Genomic DNA, 21704 nt, shown 5'->3' with positions numbered 1-21704 from the left:
TGTGACACTGAAAAACAAGAAAAGTCTACTCTTGTCTTTTTTGTTGATTTTTTTTCTCCGAAAATTTTAGTGACCGGTTCGTGCCGCCATGCGCGAATTAAAAATACATTAAAGCTGCATTTTTCCTTACTTGGCAGCTTAAGGCGTACTTTTAGGCTGAGATGTTTACAACTGTTAATATTTGTGAATAGCGTTTTAGATCGTATGACTCTTCTGTCACTGTCACCGTCACAAATGACATTGTTCCTCAAAAATAGCGTGATCTGCAAATTCGATTGAGCTTACGTAAGCTCTCTACTTGTACCACCGCATCTTATGCTTTGTATTTCAGGTCTTCGAAGTTTTAAAAACAGCAAAAATATAAACGGAGATCAAATTTGAATCTTAATTTTACACAAAACGCTCTTTTTCAAAAAATTTTTGCAAAACAGCGCTATATAAGCTGAAAATATAGTGAGCTCAGGTCCGGCTTTTTCGAACAAGTTATGATATAGGATATTCTTCAACGAAACCGTTTACTGAGATAAGTTGTTGAACAGGTTGTCGAGAGTTGGGTTTTTAAGTAAATAAATGCTAGGCGCGATAAATTCCGAAGAGATTTAAGATCCAGCTTTCCTTCAAATTTGCGCCATATTTCCTTAATTTTTTCTACAAATTTTCGGTACGGGAACTACATTTTTTTCGCAGACTCCGAGCGGCATTTGCAAAGCCGATGAGTTTTCACTGACAAGATTTTCATGGTAGAAATACACTTTGGAGTGTTTGCCAAGTCAATGCCGAGGTGCGACTCGCTTAGAAATATTTGTTTCTAATTAATAAAAACTTCTTTCTAAATTTTTGGATTGGGTGGCTTATATTAGCTGCACTTGTATTCAGGCTTGTTTGTAAGTCCCTAGGCTTGGTACGCAAAGGAGAGGTAGTCCCATCTAGCGGTAATTATTGAAGTGGTTAAGTAGTTAGTTACGAAACGAGTTGTGCTTAATAGCGGATACACGAACCTCTGTGCTACGGAGCTATCAAATATCTAAGTGGATTTTAAATACTACAACGGCAGCATATGTTCTTCTTTTTCAGTTTTTTAAACTATATTTATATTATTTACTCAGTTGATTCCTTTTTTACCATCTGTGTAACTGAGAGCAATTGATGCATGACATATTCCACTTCTGAATTGTATGATGCCTTAGCTTTTACTTACCTTAAGTTGAGCCTTTTTTCTTCTATTAATAGAATATTTCTTTCGCTCTTCTTCTTCTAAAACTGTGCGATGCTGCCGAAAATTCAGGCTGCCTTCCGCGGCCATTCAACACGTAAAGTTGTAACCAAAGATGCGCCTGATGATGTCGACATACAAGAAATTACTAAAAAGGTAGCTGAGGAGCTAGATATCGATCTCGGTGATCCGAAGTTGCATAAGGCGGCCACTAAATTCAAACCTCATTCCGAGGACATAAAATTCGCAAGGATATTGGAACTGAATAAGAGAATTTGTTTTTGTCTACATTTTCCTTACAGCAACCACAACAACAACAACAAAAATGTAGAATATATTTGTATGATGAAAAAAAAACTTATTTATTAAAAACATTTTATTAAATAACTACATATGAAAGAACCAATTTCGAATTAAAAAAAAACAGCGCTAAGTAAATAAAAAAAAGCAAAAATATAAAATTAACAAAATTCATGGAAAATAAAAAATTAAGATTTGAAAAAAAAAAAAATACCAAGATTGCCATAAACATAATTACACAGAGAGAAAAAAGTGCAGCATTAATAGTATAAGCTTTTAAGTAATTAGTTAAAGATAACACAAACAAAAGTTATAAATGAAAAATTAAGTGATTGTTGAAAAATTGCATAGAAAATGGTAAAATTTTAAGCAAATATTGTGTTGCGGTCACCCTAATAGCTTCATAACATGAAGTACCAAAATAATGTAACTCTGTTATTCCATTTCCAAAGCTTCCATCCATGTGACGTATGTCATATTAGCTGTTGGAAAATACATAGGCCGCGACGGCCAACTTCCGCTTTCTTTCTGGATGAACAGCGCGGTCGGATTGACGTCTCAAATTTAATATCTCAGTTTATCCATAATTGCTTTTATCCAAAAACTTACTTATATTGTAAGAGTTAGAGTTTTTCGCTTCATTGCCTGACGCGCAAGAAATATCCGCCAATTGATTGGAGCAACGCCCAGTACAAGCGCAAAATTAAGGTAAGTGAGCAGCCAACAGAAGCAAAAGAGGGACTCTGATTTTATTCTCCCAATTTAGAGCGTACATCTCGCAGGCGGCTGGATTGCGCGCCCTGGTAGTGAGCAAATTATTTTATCACCAGCAAGTGGGAGGCGGCGAGGAAGGCGACAGTTTGCTGAGTGCGCACACGGGGTCAGCACCAGATGAAAGTGCCGTCGCTGAACTGCATCCATGTGCACGTGTACAACAGCAGCGAAAATATGTAACGAAATAACAAGCATCAAGTGAAGCAGTGAACGGCGGAGCAGTCAGCACAGGTTTTTTTAGTTTTAAGTGTTGCGTTGGCGCTTAAGCCACGCGTCTCGGCAGTTAAGCAAATTGATAGTTAGGAACGCGGTCAAGTATGTCCTTAACCTGCGCTCCGCAACAACGTGAAGACATTTTTATAATCTAAGAGTGATGTGACAGGAATTCGGCAATGAATCGAAGAGTGATCCAATGAGGAGAATGACCACCAAATATGCTTGTTCTATGACTTGTTAAATGTAAATCTTTTTTTTGCACACTTATAGTGCTACAGTTCTTGTGTTAGTTTCTCCTGGTTTGTTGCTTTCATTCAATTCATGTGAAGGCGTTATCTCACGAGTAATTAAACTAATTTTTTTTTGTTGAGCGAAGCGCACAGACGCTGGCAGAACCAAAGGGAGTGGTAGGGTGCTTCGAGCGCGCTAGAAGGTGCAACCAAGGGCCTGCACAAGACGTCTTGTAGGGTTTGCGTGGGTGTATGTAGCGGTTGGCCACGATGAGCTTGGTGTCTCCCAACAATTTGTTTGGTATTTTGATTGATTCGCATACGTAGGTGTGTTCTCACCGCGTTTTATTGAAGAGCCAATATTCGGCATGGATGGATGAGATAGCGCAGGATTTTATACAATATAATCATTAGCAGCTTTTAATATAGGCTAGTGTCTTTCATACATTTGTTATTTCATTGATTCATTATACATTACTATTTGGCATATGCGGCCATTTGAATAGGCTTAGCGCTAGATTCCAACAAGAATTTAAACACTTAGTATGTAAGTTATGGTAGTAAATATAATGCTATAAATTGTTGATCATGGAAAAGCGTGACTTGTGTGTTGGGCGGGGGCGACATCGACGAACGGACTCAGACTTTAGGAGGGGCAGAATGAGAGATTTGTAAAAGGCCCAGTGGGCAATCGTTGGGGTCGACAGCAACAACGGCCAATGTCGACCATGGTAGGGAGGGAAGATGAATGCCTGCCACACAACATCAGTGGCGATTTTCCTCGGAGTCGGATGCGAGGAAGAAAGGGGGGGGGGGGGGGAACCACAGTATCGCCTCCTAGTTATGGAAGGGTGCGAGTTTTTTTGTATGGTGCGGTTGGCATGCAGCGAAGGCACAAGAACCACCACATAGTCCGGCGAGCTAGCTCGTGCATTAACGCAAGCGTACCCAGTGTTTTTCGAGCATGCCCAGCGGATGCAGTAGGAGTAGAAGAGCAGAGAGAAGAGACACCAGTGGACCTCCGGCGTTATCCGACAGCCCGTACGTAACAATTGTAATGGCATAAAATACAATATTGAAAGAAATATAAATTCAAAATAAAACTTTTGTGTAGTGTTGAATTTTTGCTAAGGGTATGTTTACACGCAGACGTTCACATTTGAAACACAAAGAACTCTTTTTTTTTTTTTTTTGTGTAATAGTTTGTCAACAACTCAACAACAAAAGCTAAATTGAAACAAGCGTAAACAAACAAGCTCATCAATCAGTGTAAACGCGCTCTAATTAAAATTACACTTCAAGAAAAAAATTTTCTAATTGTTTTTTTTTTTTTGTTTTTGTTTATTTGCGCATACAAACTTTGTTGTTAAAAATATTCTACTTTTTAGTAGCACTGCTAGTCGGTGAAAAAGGGGTATCACTGCACATTTTTTGCGCTTTGTAAATATGTATAAGATTAAGAAAATAAAAAATATAAAAAATAAAAATACAAACGAAAATAAAATCATACTTTTTAATTTATTGTAGTAGTAAAATATTTAAAAAATAGTAATATTGTAGTTTATGTATTATATGTATTGTATATGAATGTATGTAACACTTTTTCGCCGGCATTCGTAATTGTGATGATTGTGCAGAGTTGCAATTAAATCAAAGTAAAAAAAGCTTTGCCAAAATTATGTAGTTGAAATAAGATTGCATTACAAATAAAAACAAATACGTGACTTTTTGCCAAAATATTTCAAATCAATGATAAATAAATAAATTAAATATTATAATTGATGGATTTGCGATGCAAGAAACAAAATATGAATGTAGAATGTAAGAACAAGATTTGAGATGTAATTGTTTTTGGGCGAAAAATTCATGGTCATAAGCACAAACAGTTTAAGTCAATACAAGTTAGACGTGGTAATAGCTTATGTTGACTTATGCTGTTTTTGGCGCATGACAGTTATATTTGTTAGTGGACTATGAAAAGTTGGTTGTAGAGTCTATGAAATGAAACGTTGCGAACTAAGCATGAAAAATAGTGTAAATTTAATGAAATAATTTTAAATTTTCATATTAAAAATTCCACTAAAACTGTTGCATTACCGTTGTTATTTGCGTTCGTCCAAAAGCAATGTTATTTACATAGTTTAAGAAAAATTTAGTAAAAAAGAAATATTAATTAAGCGTCATTTAAATTTAAATATAATATTTAAAAACTCCTGCTTTATTTTTTTGTTTAGCAGCCGCAGTGAGTAAAAAATATATAAAAATAAGTTTAAAACAAAAACAATTTGATCGTACATACAAAAAATATATACCTACGTGCGTAACACAAACAACAAATACCAAAGTGTAATTAATATTTATAAAATATAAATAAACATATTATACATTTAAAAAAGCAATACGGACAAATCATATAAACAAACAATGTTTTCAACAAAAATAAAATACACAAATAAATAACAAAATTACAAAAACCAACAAACACAATAATTACTTACAAAAATATGGCTAAAATTCAATTGTGAAAAAAATTAGTATTTCATTACTGTTAAACACACACAGGCCACAATGTTTTTAAGCGTTAACGCAAATAAATGAAAAATACGAGGAGCATAAAACAAATAAAAACAAATACCGACTGAAACAAAACATGAAATTAACGTTATAATGCGCTATATCTACATACACACATGCCTAATATATACACCCCTCGAAGTTGTAGAACTTAAAATAGTTAAATTAGTAAAACAAAGAAAAACAATGCTAATTCAACAAAAGCTGTGACACTGTTTATGTTATAAAACACTTTTTTCAACTGCACGCGCAAGCCCACAACACGAGCTTATCGTAGGTGCGCGTGTTTAACATTTGGGGTATTCACAAAGTGTCGTCGCATGCGCTATAGTCTTAATGTCGTAAAGCTATTATGGGCGACAATTTGACGTGTTATGACACTTTGTGAATACTACAGTTTTAAGGCGCTATTATTACTTTAGTGTGCATGTTCAATAATTTTTAACTGATCAAAACGAAATGTTGTAAATTTTAAACAGCGCAAATAGTTAATATACTGTAACGAGTTTTGGAGAATTCCACTTATTTGAAACCTACTGCGAACGTTCGAATCGCTTAACTGTCAAATATGTATATAACTCCAATATTCTGTATTGCAAAATGGTCTTCATTAGACTACTTTGGGAGTAGTACAATTATATTTCGCAACTAATAGCGTATTTAAATCAAACAGCTTGTGCTGCTTTTATTCTCTCGGTTTTCGCGAAGACTTGTATCTCAAGCTTCGTTACCAGCTATATACATGTATATTTGTGGTTTATGCTTTTATACTAGCCATATGATTGTGTATGTACGAGTAACTACTTCGGCTGATGACTACATATGTGTGTGTGTGAGATATCTCTTCGTTGCCTAGTACATAAGTGTCCCTGCTTGCTGTGTTTTGTTGTTGCGATTATTTACTAACAGCATAGTGATGTAAACATTCGCTTTGAAAAAAACTATAGTACAAAATTTATGACTGCAAAGGATGTTCTCGAAACTAATTCGCTAACGCAGGTTAGAGCTTCATATCGATTAAGAATATTCCGCCTCTATTATTTCCGTTAACGTCATGACACCGTAGATGTCCAGATTTAAATTCTCGCAATTACAAATTATGATCTGAGTTGAGGTTTTGGCCAGCAAAGTTCGCCACCGAAAATCAAAAAGTTGCAAACAAACACTGACTGAAAGAAAAAGGCAATAGAGCTCGCATAGTATATATGCTTAACGTGAGTACTTGTCATGTAAGACTCAGCCTCACGGTTCTAATTGCGTTATCAGCTGCCCAACGAAAAGCCAAAAAAGACCAAACACTGCAGTGTAAACTGTTGGTAAGACATTAGCTTGCACTCGCGTGTACAATCACAATATCTTGCCTTGGTAAGATACAATGTCTATCTAAACCATTTTCAGTTCCACTATCATTCTAACCTAAGCACAAATAATCCGCTACATCATGTTCTGAACGTTGGAACACCGCCGCATATATGATACTATTCTACAATTTCAATACAGCATTAAGGGATGTGAAAAACCTCTTCTAAGCATCAGGACACACAATTAAACGATGTGATTATAGCCTTTTCGTCACATCAGATTGAAATTTCTCTTCGAACTTTATTGCCAACTTTTCAACGAAGATACCACTTTATTCCAAAGAGATGGCCTCCTTGTCGGTTTGTTCTTGACGTGTTAACAGTACTTCTTCGCCACACGACATAGGTGCGACCACTCATAAATTGTCATAAAAGTTCTCTAACAGGAGTTCAAGGACACTATCAGTCTCAACAGGGTTGGAGCATAGGGAAGTTGGGTTTAGAGACGTAGGTACCACATTACAATTGAAAATATAGTTGGTGTTATGTGGAGACTCCTTCTTCCCTTGGTAATGTGCCTTCTTCTTCTACAACAGTAGGATGGTTATTGTTGTTGTATAAACGATAAAGATACCCCCGCTGGCTTTGGGGAGCGTTATCGATGTTTGTGGTACTTTGCCGAATATATATCCGGTACGTTTCGGTAGCAAAACACTATTAAGATGCTATTTCGAACATCTCGGGAACGAATTATATGGCCACATTAAACCGTCAAGGCCATCCCTCCCTCCCCACCCCCTGGTTCTATGACGAGCTTGGGGTCGCCAGAACCTCGTCAGTTAATGAAACGTGATCCGCCGCGGGTAGTTGAGTGAGGTTGAAAATTGGGTTGGAGAAGCTATATATTGCGCTGGAAACCCCCTGAGAGGGTTGCGCACCACCAATCCCTTGAATCGCAAGCGTAGGATGGTATATGTTGATAGCAGGGTCCACCGGGCGTGTGCTGGCAAAAGCGATTACCGATTTTGTGTTGATTTCGCTCAGGGCTTTCTTATGCTTGTCTGGATCAAACGGATTCCGGTTCCCACCATAGTGATAACAGAGATGTTCTCTTAACGCACTTGGAGGCGGAACTAGATCAAGCAGTTGTTTGCTAGGGTGTTCAGGTTTGCGACGACTAAGCAAGAACTGTATGTTCATCATTTCATTATTCTCTTTAATTGGAGTAATCATTGTCAACTTTGGTGAAAAAAGGACTGCATAGCTCCGTTGAGTATAATTTATTGTCAGCTCCCCCAAAAATGAACTCCTGCGCATGCGAAGTAAATCCACAATCACTGCGATTTTACCCTGTAGGGGCCGAACCCAAGGTTTTTTGGGAGTGTAATCGATGCTTATGTTCCTTTTCCAGATATAGATCATGTACGTTCCGGTAACAAAGCATCATAAAGGTACAAGCCCGACGCATCTCGGAAACTATTAACATGACCATGATATGACAGGTTTAAAGCTTCTAGGCAATCACGCCCCCAGGTCGTCAGAGCCTCGCCTGCTAAATATATGTTTGATACATTCATATTTGTAACAGGATTCGCCTATCCTAAGTGAGTTTGACAATTGGGTTTCAGAAGATCTAAAGCTTTGTATGGCGCTTATAACGTCCTTGAATCCCAGAACTGCTTCCGTGCTCTCCGTTGGTACAGTTCTTAACCACGACCATGATAGGTTTGCGAAAGCGTTACACGTGGCCACAAAGATTCTATTTCGATTTATACACCACACTATGGATTGGAAAGCCATGGTATTTTGATTTTCTTTTACGATCGATATACCTACCGCGAGCCTATTCATAACTCCTTACACACAGGTGATTATCGCATGGTCAATTATACTCGTCAGGGTATAATAGCTTTGCTCATATAACAATTGAATGAAACGAGAGAACGAAGGGGTAATGAAGACGGCACAACGGCAAAATTCGTTTATTCGGAAACCAAATTTGACGAAGTATAACGAAAAATCCTTTCAGTATACATTGTTTGATTCATTTCGGGAAGTTCTAACTTGCAAAGCTATTTTTACTACTAACCGATGTCAAAAAGTAAATTACGATAAAGTTTTTACAGTATAAAGTTTGAGCTATAGTTATGAAAGTCCCTCTTAAATTTATATTATAAGCGCTCACCAACGTGCTGAAATTATTTCAACAATTTCTCAGTTAAAAATAATGCCAATTTATCCTTTAATACATGCACATTCACACCAATGCAAATATCGTAATAAGTATACTAAACAATAAATATTTACTTAACATACAATCATATATCATTATTTACAAACATAATAACTATTTAATTCTTTTGTTCTGGTATAACATAATTTTCCATATAAAACCATACACATATATATGTTACACTAATTAAATATAACAAATTTCTAATAAAAATTCTATAAGAGAAAAATTTGCATACATAAAGTAAGTGAACTTTCCATACCACAATGTATTTAACAACAATTCGAGTAATAAATAAAAGAACAACAGTTAATAGCAAGTTTAAACATTTTCCACAGTAATTCACGCAAGCAAGTCAACCGAGACAGGGGAAATATATACACGACCTCATTTATGGCATACTGAAATGGCCTTCCTACACTCGTAAACAAATCATTTAAAAATTACAAATTGAAAAATATAAAAAAAAATCAAACAAGGTTTAAAAATAAACAATGTTTATTAAAAATATATATTAATTACAGGAATTTGAAATTTTTTGCTGAAAATTGCATGAAAATTAAATTCAAATATAAATGAAAGGAACTTTAAATAAAATCTTAATAGCAGTCATCTAGTGAAGGTAATACAACAAATAAAAAGGAAAACACAAAAACAAACCTCGAGTATTTTCTTTCGTTCAATAAACTTGTTAGTTGGAATCACCCATGCCTGTTTTTGGGCAAGCCCACCAAAGGCTGTTAACATGTCTAACTTTTAAACTTTGTTGTTGTTATTGTAGCAGTGCTTCGCCCCATCCAATAGGTGTGACCGATCACAAAATGTCATCAATATCCTCTAACAGGAGTCCAAGGAAATTTGCTGTTTCAACAGGAGTGGACCATAATGAGGGGGGCGTTAGAGGCGTTGGTTCCCCATTACAATTGAAGAGATGGTTGATGTAATGTGGGGACACATTGCAAGCAGGGCATACATTTTGTATTTCGGGTTGATTCTGGATAGGTAAGAGTTTAACCTGTTACAGTATCCAGATCGAAGTTGGACGAGATAGAGCATTGTCCCGTTGTCTTAATCCATCTGTAAAGCTTCACGTTCGTAGTTCAATGGGAGGTTAGGTTAGTTTGAACTGGGCGGTCCAAGAGGACCTCACATGGACTGAATGAGTCCGTAGTTTCACCAGAAGTTTGTTTTAACGACCAAACTGAAAAACCAGGACCTATGTTATAAAATAACTCCATCCTATTGGGAAATACTAAAAGTTTTTTAGGACTTAAGCCACTTGCTGCTTCTAGATCTGACAGCTGTATTACTCGTACTGGCTGGAGCCTTAGCCTGGCAAGCGCAGGGCACAAGCACAAAACGTGCTCGATCGTTCCCTCTTCCAACCCGCACTTTCTGCATCTGCTACCTCTGACCAAGCCTAATTTAAAGGCATGTGACGCCAGAAGGCAGTGTCCAGTCAGAATAGCTGTCCTGAGTCTGTAGTCCTCTCTTCTATATGATAGAAGCAACTTTGTTAGTTGTAAGACCTACACACAATCTTCGACACTATAGAGCCCCACGGATTTCCCGCTTAGTCGATCACGTACACATCTCGCCTTCTCTTAATGTCGCCCAATCTAATTGAGACGTCTACGGAGCAGCCTTCATGGGATGCGCCCTTTTTAGCTAATTCATCCGCTTTTTCATTCCCATCTATTCCCATATGCCCTGTGACACAATATAAATGTATGCTTCTCCCTGTCCCGATTCTCTCTAGGGACTGATTATACTCTAATACGCATTTTGATGCTGTGGTATGCGAGATTATTGCCTTAATTGCTGATTGGCTGTCCATATTACAGTTAACACGGTTGCAGTTTAAACTATTATCTTCCATTGTTTCTACCGCTTTGGTTAAGGATAATATTTCCGCTTGGAAAACGCTACAGTAATCTGGCAGCTTTTAGGATCTCTTTATTTCCGAATCAGCACTGTATACCGCAGACCCTACTCCTTCCACTACTTTGGAACCATCTGTGTACACATGTATCGCCTTGTCCGCCATTTGAGCAGCCTTGCGCCATTCACCACTAGAGTGGATTTAATAGCTCCTTCGAAACACAGATAGGGAATCAGCTAGTCTACTCGTCCTGTAATTGATGTCGCTATACTACTTTGGCCGAATGTTCGGCGCTCAAGCTGCCCCGAGGCACTGAACCTGGTTTCAGAATGGCATACAATGCAGCCGGCGTGGTTGTTTTCAGGGCTACCGTAAAGCTAAGCATTAATAGTCTGCATACCCGCCCTATTTTTTTGAGGTAGGCTGTTTTTTGTGTAGCATCGCTGTAAAAACCTAATTAGAAAGAGAGGGCGATAAACCCCACGTACACCCCAGCATTCTTTTACATGCATTAAGTGTCGTTGAGGCCTTCTTCACCCTCTCCCCCCGTTAAGATTCATGACAGCTGTCTAGGATGATTCCCAGATATTTTGTGCAAGATTTCTCCTGCAGGGTCACCCCTCCTAACTTAGGCCTATATCCGTCTTCTCCGGGTTGGCTGTCAACCCGATATTAGATGCCCAGGTATGAATATCCCGAAGCGCCCGATCCATCAAAGAGCTAATCGTTTGAAAGCAATTTCCACTTATGACAATTGCAACGTCATCTGCGTAAACCGTAAGTTTTACGCGTCCCTCATCGAATCGCCTGAGCAGTTGGTTGATCACCAGCGTCCGCAGCAGATTTGATAGTACCCCTGCCTGCGGCGTGCTCCTTTTCACTGATTTCGTGGATCGTACAATCCCCATTGTGGTGTAATCTTCCTGCAATTTAACATGCAGCCGATCCATCTGGTTGAGGCGGGATGTACTTTAGTGTAAATAAGACCATCCATAATTGCCCATTTATTAACATTAGTGAAAGCCCCGGCAATGTCTAAGAAGACTCCTAGAGCATATTCCTTATATTCCAGGACTTTCCCTATGCTTATTACAACCCTATGTAATGCGGTGTCTTCCGACTTTCCTTTGGTGGTGTGTTGTGCTATGGAGAGCAGCCGTTTATTCACAGTGGGCTTTATGCACCCATCTATTAGCCTCTCAAAGGTTTTGAGCAGAAATGATGTTAAGATAATGGGTCTGTAGTCTTTGGGATACACGTGACCGATCTTCCCCGCCTTTGGTAGGAAAGCTACGCGAGCAGTTCTCCAAGAGTGCGGTACATGGTTCAGTTTTATGCACCCATCGCATATTATTTTAAGCCATTCCACGACCGCTCTACTTGAAATTTGGAGCGATTTAAACTTAGAAAACATCTTCACCACCCATTCGATCTTGGTATCGGTCACCAACCCCGGCACTACCCGCACCGTCATCGAAGTGTGAGTGGTGTCTGCTGGCTCTTCTAAATATCTCCCGATGGAAAATGTGTATCGAAAAACATCTCAAGGAACTCCTCACAAATACGTGACCATTCCCCGTTCTCCTTCTTTATTTATCCCTGGACTTTGTTTCCCCTTGCTAGGACTTTTTTCAACCATGCTGTTTCGCTGGAGCACTCTGTGTCCATACTGAAACTTTTCCATGATATTCCCTTCGCCCTGGAAATTTCGCGTTTGTAGATCTTCAGAAGATCCCTGTTCTCGTCTCGACACGCTTCGCTTTCTGTGGTCTTTGCTAGCCGTAATATTTCTTTTATATCTCTTCTTTAGAAGACTCAGCTCATTGCTCCACCATGGCGGTTTTACTTTTCCTCTGAATCTTCTTAGAGGGCAAGCTCTGTTATACGCAGTCATAAGCGTCCTTGTTAGGAATTCATTAGACTCCTCCAGTTCCTCCACATTGGCAACCTATTTGGGTTGTTGCAGTTTCGTTTCTACCTGTTTCTGGAATTTTGTCCAGTTTGTTGACCTAGGGTTTCTAAATGTTCCTCCCTTCTCTACCCTCTTTAGGAGGATTCTGAAGTTGATATACGCATGGTCGGAGAAGGCTGGCCTATCAAGAATCTTACAGTCATGCCCTAATATATCGCGTTCGGGGCTCAATTTAATATAAAGATCATTGTTGGACCAACCGCCAGTTGCGCCCTTCGTCCTGTACTAGCCTCTTGCACTCCATCGGTGGAACCTCCGCAGCATGGGCCATGTAGCAGGATACTAGGAGAATTGCCTGCTTATTATTTTGCTCAACGGCCACCATTTACCATGACAACAGCTTGCAGCAATCCTTCCGTTTGCGCGTAGTAAACACTACATCTGCGCACGCTGAGCCCAGAAACCTCTCCTCCCGATAAGAGCCAAGGCTCCTGGATCAGCGCCACATCAAACGAACCCCCCTCAAGGGTTAGTTGGAGTTCGCTCGCCACCACTTTACTGTGTTGGAGGTTTATCTGTAAAACTCGAAACACCATTGGGCTGTTTATCCCCCTCCAGCACCTTCGTCGTGACGTCTTCATCCTTTCCTTTCCCTTTTGGTTTAGGGTATTCGAGGCCCTCTTTATCCGCTCGTAAATGCTGTGCCGGGTGTTCCTCTGTGCGACTCGCAGCAACATTTTAGTGTTTGACCCCTTCTAACACCTTCATGGTGACGTCGGCTACCTCCACCTGTCCTTTTTCTCTTAGGCTTTTGAGGTCCTTTTCGACCTCGCCTACTTCTAGCGTGTTGGGATTGTTATCCTCGGGACTTCTTTTCCTGAATCGCATGAAAATTTTGCCTGTAGCCCAGGAAATTTTGTCAAGCTGCGTGTACAATATATCATCCGCCTGCTTGTTCATTTGGAAGTTGTAGCTCAATGGTAAGTTACTTAAAAATCGATCACAAGACTCCCTCCGTTCCGTACGATTTTTCTAAATATCTCGATCCGTGCGCCCCCTAGCGAAACTTTTTTATGCGTTTTATACTTTCATCGGTCTCTGAATTATGTTTCAAATTTGTAGTCTCTAGGTAGAGCTTATAACAAGACAGTTTGGGATATTTTTCTGGATGAAATCGGAAATATTTGGGCCTGTTTATATATTAAATACTTTGAGACCGGGGATTATTTGAGGAACATTTTCGGGAATATTACAAATATTTCTATAACTATTTCGGGACCGTTTAGAGACTGTGTTCGAGATTTTCTTGGGTCTGTTACGGATCAGTTTCTGAATTATTTTCATAAAAATATCGTCCAAACTTTTTGAGAACTATCTCCATATAATTTCAAGATTGTTTTTTGAGAGTATTTCACGATTAATTAGGGAATCATATCGGAAGAACTGGCACCGAATATCTTTTAACTATCACCGGATCTGTTCGTTCTTTTCGGAACTAATTGAAGACCATTAAACAAGGATTTCAGGGTAGTATCGGATCCTCCTTTTTTAAGAACTCCACTATATCCTTCCTTCTGTTTATTACCGTGTGCTTATCTCCGCTACTGCGAGTATTTCGCGATTTATTGGGACTATTTAAAGATTATTTTGTGGACGATCTAGTAATTTTTTTTTCAGGATCATATCTTCGCATATCGTGCGGACTGGGATGCGGTTTTAGGTTAGTTTTACGAATATGTGAAAGATGAACAGACTTTTAAAGCCACAACAAATAAAGCCTTAATAACACCTAATGAAAGATATTGATTATATCAGCCCATATAATTTCGAGCAGTGTTGTTGCTCAGAATTTCGTGCACTTCTCCCAACTCTGGTTTTCGGCAGTACACAATAGAAACTATTAGCAGTTTGGAAACAGGTAAAACTTCATAAAAAGCACACATCAATTTGATAACACAATTCAACTCTGCAAATATACATACATATATACACATATATATATACATAAACAAACAATTACTAGGAAATTTTGTTTTGAAAAAGTATAACAAAATGTTTTGTCAAAGCCACGTTCATTTCATTTCGCTGGTATATGCGTCAATATGAATATGTTTGTTTAACTAATTATAACTTTCCATTATAGTTATTAATTAAATAGGCTCATTAGGTTCATATATCAGAAAATTTGTATGGGAAGGTGTAAATGCTCTACAAGCTTTTTATACCTTCCATGAAAATGAAATTGTTATATATTAAGTTTGTCACGAGTCTTAAAAGTCATTAAAAGAGAAAAGATAGACCCACCGGTAAGTATACCGAAATGATCATGATGAAGAGCTGAGTTGGTTTAGCCATGTCCATCTCTCCGTCTGTATCTTTGTATTCAAATTCGTTCCTCAATTTTTGAGATATCTTGATAAAATTTGGTTAGTTGGTATATTTAGGTGTCCAATTAGATATTTATGGGAACCGGGTGGATCGGACCACTATTCCATACATAGACCCCCCATACAACCGATTTATCAGAAAAGAGGATTTTTTTCATATCTTCCTCAATTTATCAGGTCGAAGCTTCAAACTTCACCGAATGCTTACGTTTGCGGCATATATTGTTGAGGTAAGTGATTCATGGTCAAAGCTATTTCATGCAGGCCACAAAAAACGTGAGAGTATGCATCCTCACACAAAGTACCTACATATTTTTATACTCAGCGTGCTTTGTGCACAGAGTATATTAACTTTGAATGGATAACTGTTAGTTGTACATTTATAAACGAATCGATATAGATATAGACTTCCATATATCAATATCATCAGTATCGAAAAAAAATTAATTGAGCCATGTGCGTCCGTCCGTCTGTCCGTGAGTAAATATCTTCACCAAATTTGATACACGTGCTTATCTGGACCCCGAATAGATTGGTATTGAAAACGAGCGAAATCGGATGATAACCACGCCCACTTTTTATATATATAACATTTTGGAAAACACAAAAAACCTGATTATTTAGTAAATAATATAACTAGAATGTTGAAATTTGACATGTGGAATGGTATTGAGACTCTTGATAAAAATTTGAGAAAAATTTTAAAATGGGCGTGGCACCGCCCACTTGTGATAAAATCAATTTTACAAATATTATTAATCATAAATCAAAAATCGTTAAACATATCGTAACAAAATTTGGCAGAGAGGCCTTTACTATAAGGAATGCTTTGAAGAAAAATTAACGAAATCGGTTAAGAGCCACGCCCACTTTTATATAAAAGATTTTTAAAATGGTAGTGGACGTATAAAATAAGCTATATCTTTGCAAAGAAGAGATTCATATCAACGGTATTTCATTTCCGAAGTGTATTTATAACAGCAAATAGGAAAAACTTCAAAATTAAAAAAATGGGCGCGGCAACGCCCCTTTTATGACTAAGCAATTTGCTATGTTTCGGTAGCCATAACTCGAAGAAAAATTAACGGATCGTAATAAAATTGGGTACACAAATTTTCCCTATATCAGAAACAAGTTTAAAAGGGTCGTAGACTAGAATAATAAGTTATAACTTAGCAAAAAATAGTTTTTAATCAATGATATTTCACTTATCAAGTTTTATTTTAAGGGGAAATGTGGACACATTTTTCTTTTAAACGGGCGGTGCCATGTGTTATGCAGAAAAGTAATTTATCTGAAATGAAATGTACAATTGAAGCTCACGCTGAGTATATAATTTTCGGTTACACCCGAACTTAGACACCTTTGCTTGTTTATTTTTTATTTATCTTAAAAATCGATCTGTTCACTATATATTTAATATCTTATTTCCGCCGATTATTTGGATATTACGGTTGGGATAAGATTGTCGTTCAGCGCAATTCATGAAAGGTATGAAGTCTTCGGCACAGCCGAAGACAGTTCCGTCCTTACTTATTGTATTTGCCATAAACAAATTTTAGTATTATTAGGCACTTTCAGCCAAAAATTTACACAAGCTATAACTGATCGAGACGGGTGCCGTGGTGTTATGGTAGCATGCTCCGCCTACCACCCCGAGGGTCCTGGGTACAACTCCCGTGCAGAGTAACATAAAAAATGAAGAAACACTTTTTTTAATTAGAAAAAATTAGAAAAAAATTTTTCTAATCGGCGTCGCCTCTCGGAAGTGTTTAGCATACTCTCCCAATGTATTTCTGCCATGAATGCAAATTGAAAGATAAGCTCGGCCTAAAATCTCTTCGGAGTCTAGCGCGCCTTGCATTTATTTTTATACCCAGTTGAGCAGAGCTCACAGAGTATATTAAGTTTGATTGGATAACGGTTGGTTGTACATATATAAAGGAATCGAGATAGATATAGACTTCCATATATCAAAATAATCAGGATCGAAAAAAATTTTATTGAGCCATGTCCGTCCGTCCGTCCGTCCGTCCGTCCGTCCGTTAACACGATAACTTGAGTAAATTTTGAGGTATCTTGATGAAATTTGGTACGTAGGTTCCTGAGCACTCATCTCAGATCGCTATTTAAAATCAACGATATCGGACTATAACCACGCCCACTTTTTCGATATCGAAAATTTCGAAAAACCGAAAAAGTGCGATAATTCATTACAAAAGACAGATAAAGCGACCAAACTTGGTAGATGAGTTGATCTTATGACGCAGAATAGAAAGCTAGTAAAATTTTGGACAATGGGCGTGGCACCGCTCACTTTTAAAAGAAGGTAATTTAAAATTTTGCAAGCTGTAATTTGGCAGTCGTTGAAGATATCATGATGAAATTTGGCAGGAACGTTACTGCTATTACTATATGTACGCTCAATAAAAATTAGCAAAATCGGAGAAGGACCACGCCCACTTTTAAAAAAAAATTTTTTTAAAGTAAAATTTTAACAAAAAATTTAATATCTTTACCGTATATAAGTAAATTATGTCAAAATTCAACTCCAGTAATGATATGGTGCAACAAAATACAAAAATAAAAGAAATTTTCAAAATGGGCGTGGCTCCGCCCTTTTTCATTTAATTTGTCTAGGATACTTTTAACGCCATAAATCGAACAAAAATTAACCAATACTTTTGAAATTTGGTAGGGGCATAGATTTTATGACGTTAACTGTTTTCTGTGAAAATGAGCGAAATCGGTTAATGCCACGCCCAGTTTTTCTACACAGTCGTCCGTCTGTCGTTCCGCATGGCCGTTAACACGATAACTTGAGCAAAAATCGACATATCTTTAATGAACTTAGTTCACGTGCTTACTTGAACTCACTTTATCTTGGTATGAAAAATGAACGAAATCCGACTATGACCACGCCCCCTTTTTCGATATCGAAAATTACGAAAAATGAAAAAAAATGCCATAATTCTATACCAAATATGAAAAAAGGGATAAAACATGTTAAGGTAATTGGATTGTTTTATTAACGCGAAATATAACTTTAGAAAAAACTTTATAAAATGGTTGTGACACCTACCATATTAAGTAGCAGAAAATGAAAAATTCTGCAGGGCGAAATAAAAAACCCTTAAAATCTTGGCAGGTATTATATATATAAATAAATTAGCGGTATCCAACAGATAATGTTCTGGGTCACCCTGGTCCACATTTTGGTCGATATCTGGAAAACGCCTTCACATATACAACTACCACCACTGCCTTTTGAAACTCTCATTAATACCTTTAATTTGATACCCATATTGTACAAACTCATTCTAGAGTCACCCCTGGTTCACCTTTATGGCGATATCTCGAAAAGGCGTCCACCTATAGAACTAAGCCCCAAGCCCTTTTAAAACCCTCATTAATACCATTAATTTGATACCCATATTGTACAAACACATTCTAGAGTCACCCCTGGTCCACCTTTATGGCAATATTTCGAAACGGCGTACACCTATAGAACTAAGGCCCACTCCCTTTTAAAACCCTCATTAATACCTTTAATTTGATACCCATATCGTACAAACACATTCTAGAGTCAACCGTGATCCACCTTTATGGCTATATCCCTAAATGGCGTCCACCTATAGAACTATGGCCCACTCCCTCATAAAATACTCTTTAATGCCTTTCATTTGATACACATGTCATACAAACACATTCCAGGGTTTCCCTCGGTTCATTTTCCTACATGGTTATTTTCCCTTATGGTGTCACCATAGTTCTCAACTGAGTATGTAATGTTCGGTTACACCCGAACTTAACCTTCCTTACTTGTTTTATTTTATTTATAATGGACCGAGTGAAAACAAACAAGATTTTTTATTGTGTAGCCTTGACTTTAATTAAGATGTATTGACGTTATTTAAAATTCCTAAAATTTTGACACAAAGGTTTTTGCTTATTTTTTTTCACATTGCTCAATTGGGTATAAATAGCGCCCACCAAAATTTATCTCAGTGTATTTGTAATTAAAAAGTGATCAAAAGTTCTTAAATTGAAATGTATAAACGCAATATTTTCACGATCCTCTTTATTTTTCTACGCTTAATCAAAACGAATGCGGAGTTTCGCATTATAAATGGAAAAAGAATATATATAGAAGACAGCCCACATTCGGTATCGATATTTCAACTTTCCAAGTATCAATGCTCTGGCTCCCTAATATCTTTGAGTTCAGTGGTTACAGATGGGGAATGCGTAGCCACGCAAGGACGCGCGAAAGGAAATCTCAAAGTTAGAGCTGGTGTAGACGATATAGGAGCAGGTATAGGCCGTGGTCAAGAACGCGATGTGTGCAGTATATTTTGTGATCCACCGTGTGATGGAAGAACAGTAGATGGCGAAATAGTTGTGGCTAAAGTGGGTTTCAATTTTGACCAGCGTCCTAGTATAAATCCTGTTCCGCTTTGCAATACCGTATTACAGACGGACATGGATTTGAAAGTTAATGGATGGGGTTCAAATATTCAAGATAATGACGTTCATAGTGATTTTCTCACAACTACTACAATGCCTATAATACGAAAGGATCACTGCCTGAACTACTACTTATCTAAAATCGATATTGTTCTACCAGACACAATCATTTGTGCTGGATGTAGTGGAAGTTACCTGGGTTCTGGAGAAGATGGAGCAGGGGCACTTGTGGATGACCATCTTTGTGCGGTGGCACACTATATTGGTGATCGGATCTATACTCCGGGTTTTTTTACAAATTTATCAGATGTAAGAATTAAAGCATTTTTAAGTCGCCATACATCTTAAAGGGTGTTGTTATAAATTCACTGTTGAGTGGAATATCACCCTTACTTACGACAGAACACCGAATTTCGAAACATTTTGAGATAGGTAGTTTTCGAAACAGCAGTTGAGATATGGTGACATTCTACTCAACAGTCGAGCTGGCGATATTTGGTTTATATATCATTTACAAATAAAATGTTATGATTGTGAATAAATAAGTATTTTTGATTTTATGTAATGAAAGTGGTAGGTATGTAAATTTCTTAAAATCTGAGATCAATGTTTGATCACTACTGTAAAGTTTCCACGTGTATGAATAGATCATGAGATAAAAAGAAAATTGCAGAACAAATATTTTGAGGCCCTGGCAAACTCCGTGTAAAACAGCTGATCCAACCAACTCTACGGAAGTCAACCTAATCGGCTATTGAAATAATAGAATAACGCCTTAGTCTTAACGATCCATAGACAACCCATTAGTTTTTGGTTTTCACCCATACCCATAATCTGTAAGTTTTTGCGCTGGAGAATTTATTCACATGTTGGAGATTATATGGTTAAGTCAAAATATATTTACGAATTGGGCGTTATGAATATGAAAAGTTTTCCAGAGCTTTAAAGAGCTGATATTTTACAAAAATATGGTTTTACTTTGGCAAAAGGTGTCGGTGGATATCGCACTGACCAAACTGTTTTGAAAACTCTCAGAAATCGCAGCCGCTATTAACGCCGAGGAGATGTAAGCCCAAATATCGTTTCCAATTTACGTTGTGGTTCTTTTTAGTTTTTCCTGCAAATCGGAGGGACGGGACCTACATGTTTAATGCCGACAGAAATACACTTGGAGTGTTTGCAAACTATTCCCATAGCGCGACCCGATTAGATTAGGTTAGGTTTGGTGACAGCTACCTTGATAGGGGTGCCCACTTGAACAAAATGATTGTGATACCACATACAATAAAATAAAAAAACGGTGACGTAGATATACTAGTTACTTAGAGAATCATTGAGTAGCAACGATAAATTTCCGAATGATACCGATCTCGACCTAGAATAAATCCGCGGGAGATCCAAGTGGGTCGCGACCCAAGTCCTTTCGCCTTACTCTGGCAAAAGCTGGGTATTCAAGCAAAAGTAATTTGATGATTCCACCATAAAATGATTTGATGATTCCACCTCCTACTATCCACTTTCAGCCAGAAAGATCTTGCTATCCTGCAAGAGGTAGTGCCGCACAACGTTTCCTGAGCTGACCCAACGCACAGCTATGGATAAGCAAACTACAGGTGGCCAACGGAATCCCGAGATCCCTACAGCAATCTTCATTCGGTTCAGTTATACCAATGCGTGCTAAGAGATCCGCTTGGTAGTTGCCTGGGATGTCACTATGGCCCGAGACACAGATAATATTAATTATAAAATAGTTCGATGCAATGGCAAGCGAGGTCAGGCACTCCCAGACCACCCTCGAACTCACTGTAGTTGAACTCAAGGCCTTGATAGCCGCTTGACTATCAGAATAGATGTTGAATTCCCTAACCGTAGTACCACTGGATAGCATTTTATCAACCTTATTCTTAATCCCATCAACTTCCGCTTGGAATACACTGCAGTGATCCTCCAACTTAAACGTGCGGCTTATATTTAGCTCTTGAAAAACAGACCCCCCCAAACTTTCCGACTGCCCCCTGCCCCAGATTAATGCGATGTACGGCGAGAACCCACAGCCGCCCTAGAGTGCTGAAGAATGATTTGACGGATTTCCATCAACATCACTTTTCTTCCGCACCCATCCTTGTCGGATTCGCCTTCGGACGCTAGGATATCCTCCTCCACACGAAACAGACAATTTACACTGATGACAGATCCCGCCATCAATGATTCGCTC

The sequence above is a fragment of the Eurosta solidaginis genome, chromosome 3 (assembly GCF_040869045.1).
Source record: "Eurosta solidaginis isolate ZX-2024a chromosome 3, ASM4086904v1, whole genome shotgun sequence".
Classification (NCBI taxonomy): domain Eukaryota; kingdom Metazoa; phylum Arthropoda; class Insecta; order Diptera; family Tephritidae; genus Eurosta; species Eurosta solidaginis.
Note: the sequence above shows the minus strand (reverse complement) of the source record.